Here is a 5835-nt window from a genome sequence, read left to right on the forward strand (position 1 = left end):
TCCGAGGAAGACGCCAGACGTGGCCTGTGTGCGCCGGTGTTGCGTTCGCACCAGCCTCTCACACACTCTCGCACGTCAAGCTGCAGCTGACAAATCTACATGTGTGACAGAATGAGGGTGAGCCGGACAGGTGGGCTCAGGCTTCAGGTCCACATTAGCTTCTCTGTCACATGAAGCCGGATTCCTTCAAGCTGTCAGCCTGTTTTGTGTGGATTTCTAGTCATTACGAGTATTTTAATACCAGTTTTGTTTTTTTTCAATGGGGTCACTACACCCACTCTCTATGCATTCAGCTTAGCTCTAAACTTGGCTTTTTTTTTCTTTTTCTTTTTTTTTATATGTTTCTCCGGAACTGGATGTACCTTTAAAAGTGTTCTCAGGCCTTGAACTCTTCCATTTTACTTTGCATTGCAGCCACAAATCTTTTTGTGTATTTAATGACAGATCAACACAAAGTAGTGTATATACTCTATTTCACAGAAATTTGGAAGTTAACCAGAGATGATGGCTAGAGTTGTATATCAAGGGTTGAGAGTAAGAAAGACAACAACCCCGAATATAGAGGCAAGTCCAGCCCAACATCATCTGATAACCTGTAGCATTGCTTGTTAGGGATGCATTTCACCTGGTTTTACTTTGCGTGAGTTTTTATTTTTTTAAAATAATAATTTTTTAAAAATCAGTCCAAAGACTTGCAGGTGATTCAATCAATCAGGTTTTTCAAAGTAGTGATTCAGATGAGCTGAATATAAATGCATCTCACGCAACATTCGTCTTATTTATAAGGAGCAACTCTCTTCCTTTCACTCTACATTAATGCGCTATTTTGTGTTGACCTACAGCACAACATAAGATTTCCAATAAAATATCTAGAAAATGTGGGAAAGACTTTTGTACTTCACACAAACTGTCTCTGTGGCATTAACTCGTCAAAATAAAAGAAGACGATTCCCGAAATGTTGACCTCTCCCAGCAGAGACACTTGTCTGTGATGCCGCAGATTGCAGAGGAGGAAGTCTGGAATTACCCTCTCCAAGGGTTGTATTTAAACAGCTGTAGCACTGTCACTGGGAGTGGGAGTTTTTCATTTCCAGCCTGTTTCCGTGTCGCGAGGCGAGCGTTCAGATGACAGAAATAATATTGACATTATCAGGCCAACAGGCTGTCTCTAACGTCCTCCAGTTCTTTTTTAGAAATTGTTGCATGGCTCCACATGCCTTTCTCTGTGCGGGCTCGCCACTTTGCTGATCAGTCCAAAAATAACCCGCTTCCTGCTGCCGTTTGTGTACAGGAAAGGATTTGATTTCTTCAAAAGACGAAGATCCCCTTTTTGAGCAGCGGGGTTGTTTCTAGGAGCCTGGTGACATGTACAGTATGTCACTTTATTCCACTGGGTGTTCCTGCTACATCATGAAGCCGCATTTCTTTGGAGTATCCGGCTTCCAGTTATTACTATCTATTCATCAATCATCCTATACAGCATGAAGAGGGTCGGGTGGGGTAGGAGGTGATTGCCGCTTATCTCATTACCATGCTGCAGCTAACTGTGCCTGTCAAAATATCCACACTCCTTGAACATTTGTACTTGTGCTTCTGAAGGCACTTGATTGCAGTTAAAAGGGGGCTGATTACAAAAGAACATCACAATCTTGCGTATTCCCATGAAATCCGGATAAAGCACTTTGTTTATTGGTGACAAAGTGTGGAAAAGTTAAAAGGGCGTTGATATTCTTACGAGTTGCTGCATTTTAAACCTCTGCTCGGTTTGCTCTTCCTATCCGATGATTCATGCACAGTAATCCAGGTTGACGGCGTGATGTCCGACCTGTGAGAGGGTCATCTGGCCACTGTCCATCAGCTGGAGGACAGCTCAATGTGGCACCATAGAAATGAACAGTGTTGTATAAGCTGAGAGGAAAACGACTACCTGCTTTTTCAGGGTAAGTCAAAGGCTTGCAATGTATCTTATGATCATTACTTCCAGATAGTTTTAGTGCTTTTATCATAAATCACAAAGCAGTTATGCATTTTTTCTTAATTAAAATCTTAAATGTTAAGGGATTGTCTAGACTACTAAAGAAAGCTACAGCATCATGCTGCCACCACCATGTTTCACAGTGGTGATGTGCAGTGTTAGTTTTTCCAACACACACTGAGTTCTGGATGCATATAGATGTATGTATAAAGTTCAGTTTTGACATAAATTATCAAATGATTAGACTTCATTTGTGTTTTGCATAAACCAAATTGAAATTATTCACATTTGCATAAAGTGAAAAGACATAAGAAATATGAAACTGAATCCCTCGCCTTTAACATTTACACGAAACATTTCACTCAGATGTTCATTTGAGTGAATGACATTAAGACTTAAGCCAGTACACCAACAGGTGACCTCAACATTATAAAAATTATTTTAACTGATGCCATCCTAAAAGTTGAATCATTCAGTGTGACACATCCACTTCAATGCTTCATTGCCTTAATTTTCTTCCCTGTCAAATGAAGCAGGAGACCATGAACGACACTTTATGAATCCATATGATATAAAAGGCATTGCAGCTGATTGTGCTATAGTGCAAAGTGTTAGATATTTATTAAATAATCATAAGCTGTTGGAGTACAAAACTGAAGGTTTGTAGTTGGCAGGTCAGTTGTTAACCCAGCAACGATTTCTTGGCTGCATTGCCACTTCTGCACCATGCTGTCTGTGCATTAGCAGCGTTTTCGGTTGAATATTGTTCCTCTTTATTCTTGGTGTCCCGCTGCTAATCAAAGCTCACCCTGTGGCTCACATATTGTTCATGGGCTCAGTGCAGAACACAGATAAGACACAGGAACTGGGTCCAACAGCCAGTCCAGCAGGTGAGAGCACCACAGTGATGTAATGATGGCTTAAATTAAGACGGTGCGAGTCGCCTCTCACTCAAAACCCTCATTGATTTTCTCAGTATGAGCGCTGGTCACGTCTCACAGACGGAGATGGGCTGGAGGCTGAGGATAACAAGCCAGTTTCTGTATCCCATGATGTAAGCAACCCGCTTGCTGCACCCTGACTTTAAATAACCCAATAGTTGGCCCGCAGTGTTGGCTGACATGTTCATTTGACTTTGTGAAATATCAAGGTTCCCTCAGTCGCAGCAAACATGCTTTCTGCACGGCTTGTCAGCATGAATCTGCATTTCGTGCCTGACATTTCACCTCCCCCTATCCCAGGCTCCCGGCCTACTAGTAGCCATCCGAGGGGAGGGCGGTGCCAGCATATATTCCGATAAGGAGATGGTGAAGGACCCCGAGGCCCCAGAGAGGAACCTCAACTGCACAACAGCTCCAGTACCTTTCTACCTGCAATATCCTGAACATCCATGCCAAATCTAAAAAAAAACAATACCAACATATTGTGCTTAAATGTTTCTACATTTTGTCACTTTTCATCCACATTAAAAAAAAATGTTTTAAATCTGTGGCACTTGTATTCAGCCCCATTTATCATACCCTAAATCAAATTCATCTCTACCAAATGCTTTCAGAAGCCACCTAATTAGTAAACAGATTACACAACTGTATAATTTAATCCCAGAATATATATAGCTGTTCTGTGAAGGCCTCAGAGGTTGTTTTTTTTTTGTGAATAACACAACACAGAACACCAATGAACACACAGCATCAAGAATGAAGATGTGGGGGAAAAAATTTGAGCAGGGTTAGGTTGAAAACAATGTAACTAGCTTTGAGCATCTCACAGAGCTCTGTTCCTTTTTTATCATCGGAAAATGGAGTCTGGCACAAATGCAAACCTAATAAGACTCACGTAAGATAAAAGGCTGAGCAAGGAGAGCATTAATATCATGGTAACTTAGCAATACGGAGCACATCACTGTAAAATGTGTGAGTGGCAGCATCATGCTTTGCCAATGATTTTCCTCACCAGAGAAAGGGAAACATCTAAATTTAGAGCCACTGATGAATCCAAGTACAGGTAATCCTGGGAGAAAACAATGTTTCATTTTCCTTCCACTTGACTATCATGCAATACGTTTTGTTTTTTGACTCCTAAAATTGCATTAAAATACATAGGAGTTTGTATTTTTAATGTGACAAAATGTTTAAAAAACAATTAGCTGTATAAACACTTTTACACAACATGGTAAGCAAGGAATCTACACTAAACAGCAAAAAATGTCAAGAAATGCGTAACATCAGAGAATGTTTTACATACAAGAAAACCCATCTGCCTTGTGCTCTCAAGTGCAACATAGTACAAATCACTATAAATAAATAACAAAAAATATTTTTCTTTTCAACCAGATGGCTTCCAATGTGTAACCGCTTGATCTGATTTCAAATCCTGAGGAGGGTTTTACTAAAATCGTGTGATGTCCTCTGCACAACCTGCTGATGTCATCCAGTCTCATTTTCACCTGCAGCAAAAATATAACTAATTGTTTATTTCACCATTTGAAAACGACCACGTCGTCAACAGTGACTAACCTTGATACAATCAACCCCAGCAATAGAACGGCTACATACGGGCATTGTTGGCACTCTGGCGTTCCAGTCGGGTTCGCAAACATGACCCAGCTGACTCTAATTCACAGACGTCAGCTTGCAGGATCTGCGAGCTTTGAAGTTCAAACAGCTTTCTTGGACGTCTCCCTACCGTTTGGAGACGTTGGAGTGCAAAGACTGTTGGTTGAGCTTGAAGGACTCTTTCCCCTCCTGACAGTCTGGTGCCTGGCAGATGATGCGAGCTTTGATGAATCCTTGGAGCGTGAGTCACAGTTACAGCCCGACATTTGTTGTCAGTCAGAAGTGGGAGTTTGCTATCAGTTTTAATGGAGGAACAGTGGGCAGGGTGGCAAGCTGCCTGAGCAGATTACATCTTTGTGCGTACCGTTAACAGTGGGAGAGCATGACAAACTTGACGCAGCATTTTGTTTGCTGAAATTCCTGAAAAGGCATGCAGTATCCATTGGAGAATTGACATAAATGTCCAGATTTTTGTGATGAATAATAAAACTTTGTTGAATTGTTTAACAAAAATAGCAACATGACTGTAGCTCAATGCATCTAAGTGTGGTGAAAACAGCTTGCGGCTGATCAAAATTACCATTGGTATGGTGAAAAAATGGAAATTGAGTGGCTTTGAACAAGGGTTGGTCGTTAGTGCAGGATGTGCTGGTATAAGTATCTAAAAAAAACAAAAAACGATTTGAGATTTTTACCCACAGCCATTCCTAAGGTTTTCAGATTATGAACTGAAAAACATAAAATCCATTGAGCAGCAATTGTAGGGTCAAAAATGTGCAAGATGACAGAAAAACATAGTAGCAGCCGATTGCCGTCTCTCTTGTCTGTGAGAGACAGGAATCACTATGATTGTGTCTGGTATAGTGCGTGACTGCTGCTGCATCTCATCCACTTGACAGCAAGGTGAAAAGCCTGGGGACTGAGCATACATCCCTGAGGTGTCCCTAAGAGTGATGGTGATGGATGTGTTAGTTCTGGTGTTTAAAGCTTACATTTGCAAAATGATAAACATTATAATACTGGAATTCACCGTAGCCACAAGGACTGTGAAATGTATACATAGTGTGTGTGAGCTGTAAAACTATGATGATAAACTGAAGAGGAAAAGATGAACCAAAGTTTTCGGTCTCAGAGAAGAAAACCAATGTTATGTCATTTAGGGTTTCCTGCCTCACAAATCTCCTAGACTTTGTTTAGGCAGCTCAGAGAGCGTCCTCAAAGGACAGAGCATAAACTGTTGTGACACATGAGGATCTGCAGCCAACCGCAACTAATGTTAAGGTTCACAAATGCCTAAGAGACAAG

Source organism: Poecilia reticulata, chromosome 3 (genome assembly GCF_904066995.2).
Source record: "Poecilia reticulata chromosome 3, P_reticulata-male-v2, whole genome shotgun sequence".
In the NCBI taxonomy this organism is placed as follows: Eukaryota; Metazoa; Chordata; class Actinopteri; order Cyprinodontiformes; family Poeciliidae; genus Poecilia; species Poecilia reticulata.